The sequence below is a fragment of the Papio anubis genome, chromosome 6, assembly GCF_008728515.1.
Source record: "Papio anubis isolate 15944 chromosome 6, Panubis1.0, whole genome shotgun sequence".
Classification (NCBI taxonomy): domain Eukaryota; kingdom Metazoa; phylum Chordata; class Mammalia; order Primates; family Cercopithecidae; genus Papio; species Papio anubis.
Window position 1 is genome coordinate 37,912,249 of NC_044981.1, and position 19,996 is coordinate 37,932,244.

At 37.5% G+C, this 19,996-nt stretch overlaps 1 protein-coding gene across 5 annotated transcripts in view; it reads right to left on the reverse strand.

Annotated features, from left to right (window-relative positions):
• KIF6 (kinesin family member 6) overlaps positions 1 to 19,996 on the reverse strand; it is a 378,196-nt gene that overhangs the window by 208,443 nt on the left and 149,757 nt on the right. Inside the window, exon 1 of one of the 5 annotated variants that reach the window (XM_017957848.3) lies at positions 2,223 to 2,427. The exons of the other annotated variants lie outside the window; for them this stretch is intronic. The gene's annotated coding sequence lies outside the window, so the exon portion shown is untranslated. Of the gene's footprint in view, positions 1 to 2,222; positions 2,428 to 19,996 lie in introns of those variants that run through there. 5 annotated transcript variants of the gene reach the window in all.

A 19,996-nucleotide genomic window follows, 5' to 3' on the forward strand; every position in this document is an offset into this window, starting at 1 on the left:
GGGAGACAGAGTGAGACCCTGTCTCAAAAAAAAAAAAAGATTTATAGTAATGAATTATGATTTATAGATTTATAGTAATGAATGAATTATGAATTCTTATATAAAGATTATTTTTATACTTTCTGCAGCAAAAGGAAACTGTAATATTTGTACATGTCCAAGTGGGTAAAGATCATGCCTACGGCTAAAAAACAAGAGAGAAGAAAATTAGATAAATTAATCAATCCATAGATACTAATAACTCCCTCTTTAAATTCTACATGTATTTTTTGAAATTCTTGTTTTCTGTAGGCAAACACTATGTTGATTGTGTTTAATGTTAACACGAGTACACTCGTCTACATAAGTCTATAATAAGTAAGAAATTGACTTACAGGAAAGAGAATGGTGGTGGGGTGGGAGTGGAGAAGGGAGTCAGTGAGCAGATCTAGAGGCAGGAAAATGTGGAAGATAAGCCACGTTCAGGAAGGGAGCAATGACAGTCAACAGAAACAAGGTTTTAGAAAATAGAAGAGGCCTATCATCATGATGAAGGCTGAATGAGCTGTGAAAGAGAAGTTAAACTGGCTTCACAGCTGACAAAAGAGTAGTGGAGAGATAGCTACCTAGGGAAAGGACTGGGAAAAGAGGCAAATCTGAGACTGTCGAGAAGCCACCAAGGCAGTCCCTCTGACCAGAACAGGGGCCAGAGATCAAGTCTGAGGATCAAGGAATGAGAGGCAAGATGGCAGGTGGGAGAACAAGGTTAGGAAGGTGGGAAGGAGTGGAGAGAAAGGCCTCAAGTGGATAAAACTAGAGCACACCTTTGGGAAAGAAGTTTATTGGGAAATTTGGGAGAATAAGGGCCAGCTGGAAATGGGTTGGCCCTATCAAAGTTATTTCTCTCCATGGTCAAAGTTTCCAAACTATGGAGTTTCCTGACAGTTCATTAATTTGACGGAGTAGTGGAAGCTTTACCCATCCTTTGCTCCAAATCTCTGAATTTTTTTTTCTATGGTTCTGTCTTCTATGAAATTAAATTTGTAGACAACATTGAAGTTTAGAAATATACATTTTTTTCAGCTGGTTCCTTTGAAATTTAAAATAACAGCCTTGGTTTATATATGAAAATGCAGAACATACATACATATGTGCATATACATTTGCATATATGTATATGATTATATACATAGATATAAAATTAACAGAAAACTTGTTAAAGTTTTAAAAGACATATTAAAAGGATTTTGTTATGTAAAAATGCAAAGTAAATCCTTGAGGGTATGTTTCCATTTGATAAAAAATAATTTATTTTATCCTGTCATATGGAAAACAGCATATAGCTCTTTGGAAACGTGTTCATGTAATATTAAATCTAAAGCAAGTGTATGTAAATTGAGTCACACATTATCATTGAGTTCTGCATTAATTGAAGATGGGTTTACAAGGTAAAGACAGATCTTAGGATGCAATAACATCATGATAAAAAGTATTGAAAACTTAAGTGTTTAAAAGAAAATGACCATGAAATTGTTAAAACAATGATGCAGGACCTACATAAAGGAAAAGTGCAAATTTAGAGAGCGAATAAAGAGGACAAGAACACACTGAGTTTTAGTATGTTCCTGAATGGGAAGATGCAGGATTGGAATCTCTCCTTTAATTTAACAATAAAAAGTAAACCTAATAGAAGTCCCATTGCAATTTTTTTTCCAGAAAAAAATGCCTATACAGAGACAACTCACAAAATTCTGTATACATTTTTTGGATGGAGGGGTCTACAAATCCTCAAAAGTCAATAAATGGACGTTTGTATAGAAAGCCCATAGAACTTCTGTTGGAGATGTACACAGATATAGATACAGAAAGATGTCACAATTAAATGAAAAACACAAGTTAAAAAACAGCAAATAAAGGATGAGTCCATTTTTATTAAAATATATATTTATATGTATTCATTAAAAATTTTGAAGGATTACAACCAGTAATAATACTTATCTTTGAGTGGTGAAATCACAAGTGATTTCTATTCCCCCCCCCTTTTTTTTTCCCAATGATGACTTTTGTACAATGAATGCAAACTGTTTACAAAATAAAAATTTATAAAACTCTCACAACTCTCAGAGCAAAATTTTAAAAACTCAAAAGGTAAAATTCTAAAATATATTATATATTATAAAAATATATAATTTATAACTTTTCAAGTTACTTTACTTAAGCTACAGGAGAGAGATATACCATACTTGCTGTTAGGTTCTTGAAATGAACTCCACAGTGAAAACCCAAAGCTGTTCCTTCTGTTGCTTCCAGACGGGTTTGATTTGTTGATATGATCTAATTACTTATTTTATGGTCCTGCTTACAGTGGTTGGTGACTATTTCTGCGTTTGTTTATCCATCCTTTGTGCAGGCTATCAGGAACCAGGTGTTAGGCATTGATGTAATTTATTATTTCCATAAGTGCACATTTTCACACTGTGGGTTTTCTTTAAGTGGTAGAACCCATATAAAACTGTAATTAGAATAAACATTTGTTTCAGGAAGTCTTAAAAATATCCAGCTCTACACATACAAAAAGTTTTTCTGTGAAAAGCATACTGGGGAAAGCAAGGGAGAAATACAAATATTCTTGGTTGTGACCAAGGGTTCCATTCTTTTTCCTGGAGCTCACAAAACCCAAAGAGCAAGGAACATTAACACTGAGAAAGCATTAAATAACGGGAAGAATAAAACAGTATGTTCGTGTTTTCACACTCAAAACTTTCTAATTTAGACGCAAGTACTTGGACTTCTGATGAAAGAGCTGTCTAGGCCAAAAGAATCCAACATATCAGCCATAGTCCAACAAATGGAATTGCCATTTATGCCTCATCCTTTTTAAATTTGCTTTCGCTATTCATTCATTTGGTCTATTAGAACCCAAAACACTTAAACTTTAGGAGAATAAAATAATCATTAAAATACAGAAACAGCCCTGAGATGGAGACAGGCCTTTTTAATCATATGAGATAACTATTTCTGAAGAACTCAAATGCTTCCATAAACTACCCAAGGATAATTAATACAAGCTGTAGACCATGCTTTTAGTTTTGGTTTTAATATCTTCAAAATGTAGTGTCAGGACCAAAAACACTTTGTACCAAAGTGGAGAAATTTCATCTGTAGTGAATTATATTTCATGAATGATTTCAGAGATCTGATTTCTTATAAAATGCAAGACAGTCATTAATGACCTCTGGGATATTTAATCCACAAAGTTTAGGTTATCGCTTTATAGACAGTCATTATTAGAAGCTGGTAAGAAGGAGCTTAGGAGTCAAGAGATATGAATTCAGGACTAAGTTAGCAGATAATCTGTCAAAAAAATTTTTTTTAAACTGCCCAATTACTTGGGCCTCTCCTCTTCAGGTGGAGTGAATTAATCATTTGGTAAATACTGATCATGACAAAGGATGTTTCTCAATTCTCAACCACTGGGACATTTTAGAAAAGGACTATATTTGAATTACATGGCTTCTGCAACATGTCCCTACGATGACTGTTTTCCACAGGGAACACAGAAAAAGTGCTTCCTCAGCCCACATTAGCAGCAAACAAAATGAGCTGCGATGGCCAGGTAGGGATTGCAAAGATGAATTAAATTTGCTTAAATTAAATATAGGGCGAGTCTAACAAGACAGGGAACAAAAAATCAATAATATGCTATCTCATCTACATTTATTCAGAGTGTTTATTGACTGCCTATTGTCAACCAGGTGTTGGGTATATAAATATGAATAAAACACATCCAAGTTTATCCACCTTAACTTCCCTTGGATTTTGGTTGAAAATCTCTGAGGTTGTGTTAAGTGGTACTTAAAAAAAAAAAAAGGTGTAACTGCAAATATCAACTAATTGTTTTTAAGGCAAAACTATTCATCTAATTATGCAAATAAAAATATAAACTCTGATCATATAAAACAAAGTTAAAATAGCATTGCAAATATTGCATCAGACATATTTATACAAAAAATTATTTGTTGTTTACTTGAAATTCAAATTTAACAAGGCATCTTGTATTTTTAGTTGCTAAATCTGGCCACCCTAAGCTGAAAGCCAGAAAGCCTGCAGGCATTCCATCTTTGAGCAGACCGGTGGGGTGCTCACTGCTGGGGTGTGCGGACCCAGGCATGCAGAAGGGCCTCGACAACTGCTCTCAGTCAATAACTCATTCACTAGTAATCAGTTGAAGCTAGGCCCAGTGCTGCTGCTCTTTTCTGAAAGGATAAAACGTACTGCAAGCATTGCCCACAGCATCTAAATGTTTCCCCACTAATAATATACTCCATTTTCAATTGATTTTAAAGCTAAACTGTTTAGAACCCTTAGGGGGCCAGAATTTGTGAAGACTGATTTTCTCAGGCAAGAATCCAACTTGATGGAAATCTTTGTAAGTCACATCACTTCTCTGTATCTGTTTACACATCTTTAAAATAAGGAAGCCAGACTTACGGCTTTGCTCATATTGATTCCTCCATCTGAAATGTTCTCCCTGTCCAGCTTTGCTTTTCTAAATCTTGTCTTGATTCACGAGTCTGCTAAAAGTCATCCCTGATCTTCCCAGTCAAAAGTAATTTCTATTCCCTGCAATTACCCCGGCACTTCCCTTGTGACAGGTAGAATTTTGACTTTATGTTATAGATATTCACATACTTGTCTCACTTACAAGACTGGAGGTCTCTGAAGCCAGAATCTGTCATTAATTCATCTTTGCAACCCCACCCTTCCATCCCAGCTCACTTTGTTCGCTGCCAGTGTTGTGGGCTAAGGAAGTACCTTTTCAGTGTTCTCTGTGGAAAACAGCCTTTTAGTGGTATTTTGCGGAAGTCATTGGCTGAGCATTTTCTGATTCAAGACAGACTCTCTGAAATTTTGTGCTTTGTACTAATCTAAGCAGTAGCAAACAGGAGTAGAAATAGCTAAAGCAATGAAAATACTGTTGCATACACTCCTGAGATTGTGTAATTGCAGTAGGAAGTCTCTGCATTATGAAAGGCTGATTGGGGGCACTTACGGACTACACAGATAATCTACCTTTGCAATATAAGCAAGGATCAGCATTCAAATGAGAAAGCATGGCCAGTATGAGTGCAGAGCATGCACCTGAGTCAGAAAAGGCAGAACCAGACCATGAAAGAAAAAGTACCTAAGCAAGAGTCACAAGAAACGCTACACTAGTAGAGAACTGGCAGCTAAAACTAGTCCTACACACTAAATTATTACAAATCTAGCTTGTATTGAATATTTATGAAAGTGAGTTTATGTCATAAAGTGCTTTTCAAGAAAAGAAAACTGAGAATGTTAAAAGGAGAATATTAAACTCAAACCTTTTTTTTTTTGAGGTGGAGTCTCACTCCCTCACCCAGGCTGGAGTGCAGTGGTATGATCTCCGCTCACTGCAACTTCCGCCTCCTGGGTTCAAGAGATTCTCCTGCCTCAGCCTCCTGAATAGCTGGGATTACAAGTGCACATCACCACGCCTGGTTAATTTTTTTTTTTGCATTTTCAGTAGAGACAGGGTTTCACCACGTTGGCCAAGCTGGTCTTGAACTCCTGACCTGCCTTGGCCTCCCAAAGTGCTGGGATTATAGGTGTGAGCCACTGCACCCGGCCAACTCAAACCTTTTATGTACAAACATTGTGAAACGTTTACTTTCCTAACTCAGCAAGGAAACATGATGCTTTGGAGTCTCAAAGCATCCCAGCTCAGCCAAGAAAGTTTTGGAAATGTGCCTAGGGAAGCCATGGGCAGGACAGGGTTACCCAGGAAGTCCCCAAAGAGGAACCTGTGTTTATAAGGTTTGGCATGAAGTGATCTCAGGGCTTCTTACCAGCCATCTGAGCTTCTAGTTGTGTAACTGCTCAGTGGAAGCCACATGAGTAATGTTTCTGTGAAATAAGTGATACTGACTGAAACGAGAAGTCCCCTATGTATCTGCTATTCTTCTTTCGCTGATGACAATGAATGATGAAGCAACAAACTTTGGGAAAGTCAGACACTTGACCCAAAGGGTGGCTAATAAGAAAAATTAGGCTCTGTCCTGTGTTTCTTAGTAACAACCTCATAGGTTAGTGGCCCCATGATTACTTGAACTGTGAGGAATTTCATTACTGGCATGAACTCATGAGTTTTATCAGCTGTGGTTACTTCTACATAAACTGTCTGATATTAAAACAAGCACTGGTTAATATACTTCTAACACACCAAAAATGAGTCAAAGACAGTGGGTGGATATTTACTTTATGCACCTATTCTCTGTCTTAGTAGAAGTAAGTCTTTAGAATGAAAAGGGTGATACGTTTCTCTACCAGAGGAGACAAGAGTCCTTTTCTTGCCTCCTATTGGATATCCCAGAATATATCATTTCTATATGACATACTCAGAATGAGGGAACAACAGTGAAGAAAATCCAGCATTCCAGACAGGCCTTAGTTTCTGATACTGAACAACACCCGCCAATTCTAGAATACTGCTTGCATTTTGCCACATAAACTCCTTAGAAGGATTTAAATTTAAGTTACCACTGTAAACCTCACACCTTTATGGCTCAGGAGTCACCAAAAAGCAGATTTGGAGACAGACCAAACAGGATTCAAATTCTGACTATGCATCTAGTTAGCTGAATGTTATTTGCCTCATGAAGTTACTGGGAAAATTATATTAGACTATGTATATAAAATGTCTAATATAAAATGTCTAATCCAAGGCCTACTGGCAAATGCTCAATAAATGGCATTTATTTATACCATAATTATTAACATTTGCTGAATGATTTGATTATAACATGAAAAACATTATGAGGTAGAGAATATTTCATGTCTGTGCTTTAATATAATTTTAAATATCTTTATTTTGCCTGATCATAAAGTAATGCATGTTCATTGCAAAAAGTTTAGAAAATAGAGAAGACAGGCTGGGCACAGTGGCTTACACCTGTTGTAATCGTAGCACTTTGGGAGTGCAAGGTGGGTGGATCACTTGAGGTCAGGAGTTTGAGACCAGCCTGGCCAATATGGTGAAACCCCATCTCTACCAAAAATACAAAAATAAGCCAGGTGCAGTGGTGCACACCTGTAGTCCCTGCTACTAGGAAGGCTGAGGCAGAAGAATCGCTTGAACCCAGGAAGTGGAAGTTTCAGTGAGATTGTGCCACTGCACTCCAGCCTGGGTGATCGAGTGAGGCCCTGCTGCAAAAAGAAGAAAAGAAAAGAAAATTTAGAGGACAAAAGATTACTCCATCCTGGAACCCAGAGATAATACTGTAAACTTTTGGTGTTTATCTTTCCAGACTTGTTTGCAAACACACATACACACATATATTTATCATCTATGTACATAGCATATACATACATGTGTATTTTTCATCACAAAAGTGAGATCATAATGTAATATTTTATAAAACTAACAGTATAGTTTGGACATATTCCCAGATCAATATGTAGATACATGTGTATATACTTAGATAAACATGCATATTATTAATATATGTATGTCTTCATTGACATGGATAACGGTTGCATTATGTTCCATAAATGTGCCATAACCCAATTCTCTATTATACATGGTTTGTGACAAATATCTTTGTACCTGTGTCCTTAGGGACAAATTTCTAGGAGTAAAATTGCTGGACCTGAAAGCATACCCAGTGAAAGAGTTTGTATAAATGCTTTTCAGGGCTGCCCAGTAAGTGGTAACATGCTAAAAATTTTATATAGGACTTGCCCCAGGCCTCAGGAACAGGCTTCCCTGTCTGTCACTGTCCCATTCACTCCACTAGCTGTGTAAGAGCTCATCATACCCTCACCAACTCAGGGTATCATCACATTTTTCATTTTTACCAATAAGGTTGGCCAAAAATTGCACCTCATTTTAATTTGCATTTCTTTGATAATTAACCAGCTGTTTCTTGATGGTTGCTTGCTTTCTCCAAACTTATAGGAAAAGTTAGACTATCAGGGGACGCAAGAAAAAGTGACATGCAGGAAAAAGAGGAAACATGTGGCTGCAAATTTCAATTTGGGGTTTCAGACTAAATAGAAAAGCAAGTATACAGTCCTGTACTCTGCCCAACACATGCTAGTTGACTGATCTAGAAAGCACACTGATGAGCAAAGCAGGTGAGAAGCTCTTATAGTAGGAGGTGGGCTCATGAAAAAGAAGGGGAAATCTGATTTCTCCAGGAAATTGTGGAAATGATACAACAGGCAGTAGCTACCTTGATTGTAATAATGACAAAGTTTTGAGGATGTGGCAAAAGTCTTAAGTATGCTCAGTTAATGATAAACACAGTGGGAACCACTGGGGAAACTGGGTTTGAAGGATGGGAATGAGAATAAAGAGTACTTTGAGGAATAGAGCAGAAAAATATGCAGTCTTAAGTAATCACTGAGTTTAGCTTCTTAGAGTTAGGTTTCTAGAACTAGGACAAATTATTTGCTAGGCCAATCAGGGCAGGCTGAGACCAGTCCTTGGGCTGTCTTGGGGAATGTTTGTCTTTTTGCCTGTAAGGATACAAAGGCAGGCAATACAGCCAAGCTTCTACAAAAGAGCCTGTGAACACCAGAGGGGAAGGTGAATGCTCAAGCTAGGGTTAATATGAAGAGGACATGAGGGATAGTTTCATGAGGTATCTTATATTTTATCTTGGTGTGCTTTTGCTGTAAGTTGGATGTATACTGTGGACACAAATTCACGTGCTAGTTGGGGTCAAGGCTCCGATACGTTGTGCCCAACTAGAAGGCTCTGCCAAACTACCATTTTTTAATAGGTGTAAAATTTAAAAGAAGTAGAATTTATCCCAATGCTTAGCTGAATAGGAAGATAATACCATTTCACAGACCAATGAATAACATGAATTATTCTTGTTCCATTTGGAAGCATTGTCTACTTTATCAGCACTAGGAAATCCTATACTGGGGTTCCTTAACAAAATGAAAACTTTGGATTTTTCTTACAAGTTCTCAGATCTTTATCTGAATGTCAGAGGGACAAGTATCCATAGTGTACTGGGAAGAGAGCTAAAGAATAAAAGCAAAAATGTCTAATTCTAGACTTGGTGGCAGTTCTGAGACAGCATAGGTTTGCTTTGACGTTGCCTATGGACAATTCTTAAAACATGTCGTTTATTTTCATTTTATTTTTTAAAACTTGATCTATACAGACAGTTATTTGGATAATTTTCTTTCATTAAGTTCTTTGTGCTCCTGATCTTTATTGCTCGTTTTTTATATAGTCATTTACTTGTCTTAATTTTAATTTTTCTTAATAGCAGAAGCCATGCTTACTCATACGGTTTTTCTAGGTAGGCACCAGGCTTTGTGATGCTTCTGCTTTTTTGACAGCTCTAACAAAGTACTGCTGGTGCTCAATAATCCTCAGGGACTGATAATTAAAGCCCCAGGACAGATCCAAATCTCCATTTTTCACAAGCCCAAGGAATCAAATAGGAGGAGAAATCTCAATACCTCCTCTTCCAAGTCTCAGGGTATGAACCTAAGACAAACTGTTCTCTCTGAAATCTCTTTAGCCTACAGGTTTGTAAGCAAATGAGATAAATGAGAAGATACACCCAAAGGTTAAGTTCTTCACTCATATAAAAATTTGGCACCACCTCCTACCTCAAAACGAAGGAAAACAAAACAAGCAAACAAACGAAATTCTTCTCAGTATCAACAATAACAACAAATCTCAATTCATCTTGTCCATTTATAAGACTGTGTGATATTCACAATTTCATAAAACATTTGAGTATTTTTAGTACAACTATTATACAGATGTTGAAATGCTAAATTCAGAAAATGGAAAACAGGAGGTTTCGTTGACATGTCCAGTTTTGAAAGAACGGAGAGTTCAAAATAAACAACTAGGCAGTACCTGAAAGAAGCATTAAGGTATTAAAATAAAGTATCCCTGCTGAACTTCTACAGGGAGATGCAGAGAATTCCAACTGGCATGAATCCTGAAGAAGAGGGTGAAAGAGAAAACAGGGGCCTGGATTCCACATCTCGATGTTGGACATAACATTTACAAGTCCCCTGTAAAGTCATCTAGGGGAAAAAGTCTTTGCCAGCCTCACTCAAGCCCAAAGTGGTTGTCTGCCTTTCATTTCTGGCATGTTTCTCATGCACTCAGATATGAGTATGGGCATATACATGTGGCTTTCTTCTTCCTGTCTGTCTGTATCTTTTAGAAAGTCTACAATGAGTACATATTACTTGTCCACTTATATATATTACATCATATAAATATACAGACATTTGCAAATTTTTTTAGAAAATCATCACTTTATTTTAAATAAAATGTAATGTTTATGCATCAGCTCTTTTTATGATTCAGGCTGCTAATTTACTTTTGAATTTCCAAATATCTTAAAGGTTTTGGCAAACATCTCCTATTCAGGGAGTGTGTGGAACTCTGTTATGGTTAAGAGTGTGGACAGTAAGATGCAAAGCAAATAGCTCCAGTTTGGAAGCATTTTATGGACATACCATTCTGGCAATTTATAGTTTTTGTTTTGTTTAGCCTTTTAGATATACAGTCTTATATCAACTGTCTAAGAAAATTACCACTTTGAAATAACTAACAATATACAATATTACAGTCCAAATATACAAAAATAATACAAATATTAATGATGAAAATAATTTGAAGATTCCAGAAGCAGATGTAATTTAGATCTCAAAACCAACTACATATAATGCACAATAAGTTGGTATATGCCAAGGGAGAGACATTTGTTTTTAATTAGCTGTGAAATTTAGTATAAAAGTAGAGTAAGAAAAACATTTTTTTTCCAAGGTTCATTAATTAAATGAAACAATTTTTTTCCTGTCACTTGGAGGTGTAAAATCAGCAAGTGACATTAATTCTTTTAAGAATGACCTTTAATTTTCTGTAGAAATTTTAGTAAATACAGCCAGGTAAAAATAACAACAACAACAAAAAAATCACTTGTAATCCCAGTAACAACTTTATAGTTTTTTCTTCTGGCACTTTTTCTTCCTGTGTGCATGCATGAGTGTATGTTCTAAAGAGAGACATTAAAACATGATTTGCTTGTTTTCCAGTAGAGAAGCTTGAAAAGACATCTATAAATGAAATAGATTCTTCAGCAATAATAAAAATTGTATCAAGGAATCGTAGTAATAGTAACAGTTAACAATGATGGGGCGCTTGTGGGCCAGGCATTGTGTTCAGTACATAACACGAATTATCCTGTCAATCCTCCTAAGAGCCTTATGATGTGGGTGCCATTACTACTCTCACACAAAAGATGAGTAACAGATGCATGGAGATGATATAATTGCTCATGTATGATGAAAAGATTGAGGACTACAGAATAGGCATGACCATCTTAAGATAGCTAGTCTCCTTAGACTAGGAGAGTCAAGATAAGAATTCAAGCCTCTTAACTCTAAGTCCATCTATATAAAAGTTCCCTGCCTGATCTTAGTGACTAAACAGCTCAGAAAATACTTGTGGCAAAATTCTGAATATTTCCGGTAATTCCTCAGTCATTCATCCTCAAGAGCTGAAATCCACAAGGCCTAGCCCCCAGTGGATACTAAATCAATGATACAGAAGTGATTTCTATCAACAGAGGCTGGTCCTGGGGACCCCGAGTAGAGAGCCATGTGATTTGAAATGAACGGTTCATGAAAGAAGCCAGAGGGGACCTGAGGGCCAGGCAGAGTATTCATTAATTCATGCAACAAATATTTACCGAGAGACCATGTGCCAGGTACTGCTTTAGGTTCTGGGGCAGGCACCGTGGTGAACAACTTAGACAAAGTCCCAGTCCTCATCCAGTGAAGCAAGGAGAGATTGACAAAGGACAATGAAACATATTCCTGCTGCTATAAAGGAAAATAACTCTGTATACAAAGGGTAACAAGTGACAGGGGAAGGTATATTCTAGATAAAGTGGCCCAGGAAGGTCTTTCTGATATGTGACATTTGAGCAAGGAAGTGAGGAGGGCATTTTCAGAGAGAAATGGTGAGGAGACTAGAATGAAAGAGATGTTTGCAGGGAATGAGGTCTTAGCAGTTGACACAAGCTAGGCCATCTGGGGCCTTTGCAATTGGGGCCTGGGTCATGGGAGGGGTTCTGAATAGTGAGGTGTAGTTAATATCATTTGAACAGTTTCATCCATAATTACAAGAAATTAGGCACAAGCTTTCTTGAGATTTTTCATTTTCTTTTTTTTTTTTTTGAGATGGAGTCTTGCTCTTGTTGCCCAGGCTGGAGTGCATTGGCACAACCTCGGATCACTGCAACCTCCGCCTCCCGGGTTTAAGTGATTCTCCTGTCTCAGCCTCCAGAGTAGCTGGGATTACAGACACCCTTCATCATGCCCGGCTAATTTTTGTATTTTTAGTAGAGATGGGGTTTCACCATGTTGGCCAGCCAGGTCTTGAACTCCTGACCTCAGGTGATCCACCCACCTCGGCCTCCCAAAGTGCTGGGATTACAGGCGTGAGCCACCACGCCCGGCCAAGATTTTTCATTTTCTAATGAGCAGTCTATATAGGACAGAGTTCAGTCGTGTTTCAAACAATCTTCAATAGATTGTTCAGACTCTTTTGTAGGCCTTTCTCTCTCTCTCTCCTTCTCTCTCTCTCTCTCCACTCTCTATCTCTAGGTCTACTTCTCATCCTTGAGGTACATAGTTTCCTGAAATCCACTCCTCCTACCTTTACAGTGAAGATTCTTGCAGACTGCAATCTAGAGGGCTTATCATGCCATATAACTTGTGGAGGATGAGTCATGATTTTGAAATGTTTTTAATAGTGGGTTTATAACTAAAACCACTTTGGAGGCCAGTGACAATAAACTGAATATAAAAAGGATAAAGCACTATTGGTCCAAAATTAAGTATTGACAAGAGACTGTCCCTAAAAGACTGGTTTGGTATCTAATTTTCACTAGGACTATATTAACTCAAATACTGCAGAATATTTATTTATTTTATTTGTTTGTTTCTTTTCATTTTAAAAATAGCCTGAGGATCACATTGCAAGACATATAGTCATTGGGATGGTATATCTCAAATTATATGACATGGTCTTAAAAAATTATTCTGTCTTATGTTTTTTGGAATAAGTTATCAAATTTTAGGCTCAAGAGAGCCACTATACCTGTAGTTGAAATTTGTTCAACTTCAAACATATTGAGGAACTAAATCAAATTAAACTTTTATTAGATTAGCCAATAAAAAATTTGAATTGCAACTTGAGTATGGTGGAGATAGCTTCTCCTAGAGTCACGTTTAAATGCTAACTTTCAAAGGATGAGAGCATTGATGGGTGTTTTGTATGTCACTTCCTATATGAAGTCTTTTCTCTCTGTTTCCTGCCCTTCACAGAACACTCCTCCTCCTCCATCTCTACCAGGTGTCTATCACAGCAGGTGGGCGTCAGCAATGAGCATGTGTGTCTGGACATCTCACCCTCTCTGTGGCACACCACCCTCCTGCAGGATTATTTAATTTGTCTCTGAGCCTCCCAGCTCCTAACACAGTGTCCAACATCGTCCTGTTAGTACTCAATCAGTATTTATCCACTGGAAAAAATGAATACAGGTATAAATTTGTTTGATAAATGAGCGTTTAAGACTCTTCCTTTAGGCATATTTATTTGCACTTAAATAGAAAGCTTGGACATCAATGAAGCTTTTATTAGTACAAATATGTTCTTTTGAAACAAATTCTATGTGGGTTTTATAACACTATGCATTTGGTTTTAAACTATATTTAGTCTTAAATTATTTAATGTTATAATTACTTTTTAAAAGAAATGCCCCAAACAGATTGGATTTGGAGTATGAGAAAAAGGACAGAACCACAGGAGACTTCTAACTTTCTGGCTTGGGCAACAGTACAGCTTGGAGAGACATTGACTGATAGAAGATACAGTGGTAGAGACCAGGTCTGGGGAAAAATGGAGAGGAATTCAGTTTGGGGCATGTTGAGTTCAGGGCCAGCTGTCAGGTAGAGCTCCTTTTCTCTTAGTTGTTAAATATCCAATGAATGGAATATCTAATTTTATGTAAAAATGCACCGGGGAGGAGATGTGGTGATTGATATGGCTAAGTAAAAGGATGAATTCAGTTGGCAATCCACCTATAGTAAGCTTGCATGTAGGAAGATTATGATCCTATGGATACTAATTGATAGAGTTTGGCTGTGTTCCCACCCAAATCTCATCTTGAATTGTAGTTCCCATAATCCCAATGTGTCATGAGAGGGACCTGGTGGGAGGTAATTGAATCATGGGGGTGTTTACCCCCATGCTGTTCTCTTGATAATGAGTAAGTTCTCACGAGATCTGATGGTTGTATAAGGGGCTTTTCCACTTTTGCTGGGCACTCATTCCATCCTGCCACCGCAAGTAGAAGGTACCTGCTTCTCCTTTGCCTTCCGCCATGATTGTAAGTTTCCTGAGGCCTTCCAAGCCATGCTAAACTGTGAGTCAATTAAACTTCTTTCCTTTATAAATTACCCAATCTCAGCAGTTCTTTCTAGCAGTATGAAAACAGACTAATACACTAATTGTTACATACCTCATGTTAAATCAGAAGGATTTCCAAACTGGCTCTTGGTCTTGACCTCAGTATTATATCAACTAAGTACTAGTCACCTCAAAATTTAAATCATCACTTTTAACCTTCCTCTGAAGTTCCAGAATTCAATCTGTATTTCTTCATCACACAAAAAATTGAGCCTTTATTATCTTTCCTTTCCCATTTTTTCCACCTCTTGATAACCTGTTTTACAGGCATAAGATGTCGCTATTTTCCCTTATTTACCCCTTTGATATGTGAAACCATCACTTCTATTGATTCTTCATTAACAAGATCTCTCAGACTTTTCTCTTCTCTGTCCTTATTGTCACCACTCAAGTCTCTTCCTTCATCGTCACTCGAAACTGATTATAATGTTTTTCTGATTTCTCACTCCAGTAAATTCTGTCCAATTCTACAAGAGCAGTAATCTTAAAAAAGACTTCATCACATAAATTCTTTCACAGTCACCCTACTAAAGTTGCAACTCCTGTTTTATTTTTCCCTTTTCAGCTTCTGCAATCTGAAATGCCCTATATTTTAGTTATCTTGTGTACTGTCTCTCTCTCCACAAGAATGTAAGCTCCATGAGGGCAAGAACATTATTTTGTTTATTCCTATATTTCCCACACCTAAAACAGTGCCTAGCACAAGAAGAGAGCAAAATAAACGTTTATTAAATGAATGAATGGATTTCATACTCTCAGACCACAATTTGTTTCCTTGATACCATTAAAGAAGATACCAGCTCCTCTGCATATGGTATCCATAACCCATCATGAGGTCACCATTCATCTGTCTAGTCCTATTCTTCAATTCCTCCATGAGAACCTCAGGCTCCTGCCAGGCCAGTTTCAAATCAGATTCTCATCAATTAGTGTTTGCTATATGCAAGTTCCTATCTTGGTCTCCTGCTATTCTCTACACTCCTTACCCCACCTTGCCCACCCTCTCACATTCCCTTTCAGAACCTTTGTTAGAAGGGTGCCTTCTTCCTCTTAACATCCTTTAGAAATTTTTCAGCTTACTCCATGGGTGAAGTCTTCAGTGACTTCCCTCATTTCTGAATTCCTACAGAATTATTTCGCTTTTTATTATTACAGATAGTGAATAAATAATGTATTAACTATATGTAATAAACTGCTATTAAATTTTTTAAACACAGAACTGAAAAGAGTGCATAGATCTCATTTGGTTTAACGCTCTCACTTTACACATAAGAAACTTTAAGTCTGCAGAGTCATTAAAAAACTAATATGGGTAGAATTAAAACTAGAATTAAAGTTAAAATTATCAGTGTCCATTTATTCTCTCCATTAATATATTCCTTCATTCTGTGTTTTATATATACATATACATGTGTATGTATTTGTGTGTATATATGTGTCTGTAAGTTTTCCTCAATAAAACTGTAACTCCTTGGAATTATTTTTTTGTATCCTATACCTCTAACCCTCCACCAAAGCACCTATTAAAATGATTAGTGTCTAGTAGGTGCTCAATAAATTCAGTTTGAAGGATTAACTGCATGAAGACCTCTTTTTCTGTCAGAAAAGGATCCAGATGTTTGGAGGTATCCAGACACTTTGGGACAAGAGTTAATGAAGTCCAATTCAATTTCATCTTGGAAGTAAAATGTTGCTAACAGAAAATATTTTACTCGCTTAGATTTGGGTCAGGATACAATGCTTCCAAGCCTAGCTAAAGATCTACAGGTTTATTGTTTTAACAAAGAAACAATTGTGTATGTGTTTAGAGACTCAATCAAAATCAAATCTTCACCGAATAAGTTCTGTATACATTAACTCGGCTATACAGCCTTTATCCAGCTGTCTCTCTTCAAATATACCCAGTCACCCCCCTTCCCCCGCACAACGATGTAAACTAAAAATATCATAATAACTGGAGGCTGACATCTGAAATCCTCTTAAATTAAAGCATCCAAGTCCATGCAACAAATATTTACATTAAGCATAGAAATGTTGGGAAATGGCTCAAAAAATTTGTTAGGGCTAGTCATTAACAGACATCTCCAAACTGCTCAATTCATACTAGATAAAATGTCATATCTACTAAGTATCTGTTTTCTGATATTCTTCAGAGAATGTCTGATGGTAATATCCTTATGTCATGCCAATCAACATAATCCTGCAGGAATCTGCAGGACAAAGAAGTAGAAGAGGGTGAGAGCAATTCTGCCACTGTGTCCTGACAAGCTCTGGCATACATACTCTCTACAGCACCATCATCCCCCTCCTGCCAGCCTCCTGGAGAGTTTGGGTGCAATGAGAGGACTGAAGCTGATTCACATTCCTGAATAAATATCCAGGGGCTCTAGAACACAGAGCAGTACAGACTAATGGTGTTAAACAGCAGCGGCACTTTAGGGGTAAATTTTAATTTATGTCTTTCATTTTAAGATGATAAAAGACTCTTAAGTCTGTTGAAATGTAGGTTGAACTAATGTTCAATCTAAGTAATTATGGAAAAACATAATGATAACAATTTAACATAAACAGTAAGAACAAAACACTTTGTCTGAATAATCCGCACTGTCAGTCGTGAACAAGTGCCAAATTTACTACTTTTGTGAAACCGTATGGTTTGCTTTGGCAGGGCGATTTTCGCTTGCAACATTTGTTCTCCCTAATGGCTACTCAGAAATCACTAATAAGACACAATGATACATAGCACACTTCTCTTGACAGCAGACAAGTCATTTCATTGGGAAATGCTGAAGTTTTTTTAGTAGCACATGAACTAGTTTTACATGATTCCTGAGCTCAAAAGTAATTATTGCTATCTCTGCATTCTCATTGTATTTTGTTTCTATCTTCTCATAATGTTTATATATCACATCATTACTTGTGCTTATGTCTGTCATCACCACTAAATTATGAGTTTCTTGAGAGCAGGATCTAGGTTTTGCTCATATCTGTGCCCTACTCAGGGCCTAACAGAGTTTTGTGAACACTAGATAATGAGTGTTAAATGAACGAACAAACAAACCAATTGCACAAAAAACTACTGGCAACCCTCCAGACTGTCTATAGAATCTGTTGAGGTTGACATTTGTATATTTCTTATCTATAGATCAACAGAAATCAATCCAGGATCTAAAAGTCCTTCAGTATTTCAATCTGTTGTCACAATTTTAGTTTTCATTCTATCCCCCAAACTCCTGTGAAAGAAAAATGTGATTGTTATTTGACTGTTATACCTTCTAAACAGAAAAATTCAGTTATGGAATAAATGGCAAGTTAGTAAAAGATATAATATAAATATTATACAATTTAAGAATCATAAAGAAGATGCAACAAAATTTGCTCATTCTTATTGCATATGCTTTATTGCATTTTTCTTTTGTTAAATTATAATCTGTGGTCATTCCTTGAGAAAGGATCTGGGGTGGTATTCTTTCAGTCTGAAAGTTTGCATGTCTACAAAATGCTTTTTTTCATCCTCACATTTGAATACAAATTTGGCTAGATTCAGAAAAATACATTTAAAGTACTTTTTGTTTGTTTCCTTAGCACTAGATGTTCTTGTTTTCAGAATTGTTGATGAGGAGTCTGCTCTAAATCAGATTCTTGATTTAGAGAAATTTTTTTTCCTCTCCGGTAACTTTCGTGATTCTTTTCTGTATTTTGTGGCTGTAAAAATGTTCTACAATAGGACTATATAGCTTAGCACTTGGTAGCTTTTCATTCTGAAGTTGCATGTCTTTTTTTTTAGTTCCAGGAAATTCTGAGATATTATTTCTTAACTGTTGGCTCCTCTGCATCATCTCTATTTTCTTCTCACCAACACCTATTTATCAGATATTGGTAAATATAGAGCTAATCTCTATGACACTTTTCTTTTAACCTATCCCTTTATCCTTTTATCTCATATTCTGGAAGAAATCCTTAGCCCTGATCGTCCTAGCTCACCAATTTGCCCCTCGGCTTTTGTATCCTGTTATTGAGCCATCTGTTAAGTTCTTAGCAACAACAGCTTTTTTTTTTCATTTCCAAGATTTCCCCTTGATTTTGCTTCATAAAAGTCAACTCTTGTTCTTGTTTCATAGATGTAATACCATATTCTATTTCTCTAAAGATATTAATCACCTTGGGTAATGTTTAGTTCTAAGGCCCTACAGATTACACAATCTTCTTGTTCTTAACCTTCTCAGACTTTTGGTCTCCTATTTCTAATTCCAGCCACTCCTGAACCACGGGCTCATCTTTCCTGGACTCTCAGGTATCTCAGCTTGGGCAGCCGGTCTGGGATGAGGGGCTGAAGCAGCTGCTGGTGCTGGAGCTTCTTCTTATTTTTCTTTTTCTTTTTCTTTTTTTTGAGACGGAGTCTCGCTCTGTCGCCCAGGCTGGAGTGCAGTGGCACGATCTGGGCTCACTACAAGCTCCGCCTCCCGAGTTGACACCATTCTTCTGTTTCAGCCTCCTGAGTATCTGGGACTACAGATGCCCATCACCAGGCCCGGCTAATTTTTTTGTATTTTTAGTAGAGACGGGGTTTCACCATGTTAGCCAGCATGGTCTCGATCTGCTGACCTCGTGATCCGCCTGCCTCGGCCTCCCAAAGTGCTGGGATTACACGCGTGAGCCACCGCACCCGACCGTTTCTCCTTATTTTTCGTGAGAATAGGGTCTGGATAAATAGAGCTGAAGACAGCAACTGGTCTTCAGAGTTTCTCTGGGCTCTCTGTCAGCTACCTAGGGCCCTTCCCTGTCTCTCCATCCTCAACACTGCAGAAGAGGAGTGCTCAGGGGTTCACAGGACAAACTGCCCCCACTACAACAGCTCTACCAAATGCTCATTGGCTGTTCCTAGTCCTCTCCTGCTCCAGGGCTCCACACTTCCAGATGTGAAGCCATTATTATGCTGCCCCCATGCCTTAGTCTATCCTTTTCTCTTGCCCATCTCAAGTCCCACCTCTCAGTCCCTCAGGAATTCCTTGAGATCTCTAGACCATCAAGAAGTCTGCTTCCTGTTTTTAGGTATGACGAGAGATCCATGTGTTTATCCCAGTGCTATAATTCTCTAGATTTGGTACAATAGAGGGAACCTGCAGCACACTCAGTCTGACATACTGAAACCACCACATTCAAAATCTTACCCTTAAACTAAGCCTCCTGAAAAACATACAGGATACACAGGAATTCGCAGAAACACTGGTACTGATTTTCTTTTCTTTTTTTGAGATGGAGTTTCACTCCAGGCTGGAGTGCAATGGCGCGATCTTGGGTCACTGTAACCTCTGCCTCCCGGGTCAAGTGATTCTCCTGCCTCAGCCTCCTGAGTAGCTTGGATTACAGGCATGTGCCACCACGCCCAGCTAATTGTGTATTTTTAGTAGAGATGGGGTTTCTCCATGTTGATCAGGTTGGCCTCGAACTCCTGACCTCAGGTGATCC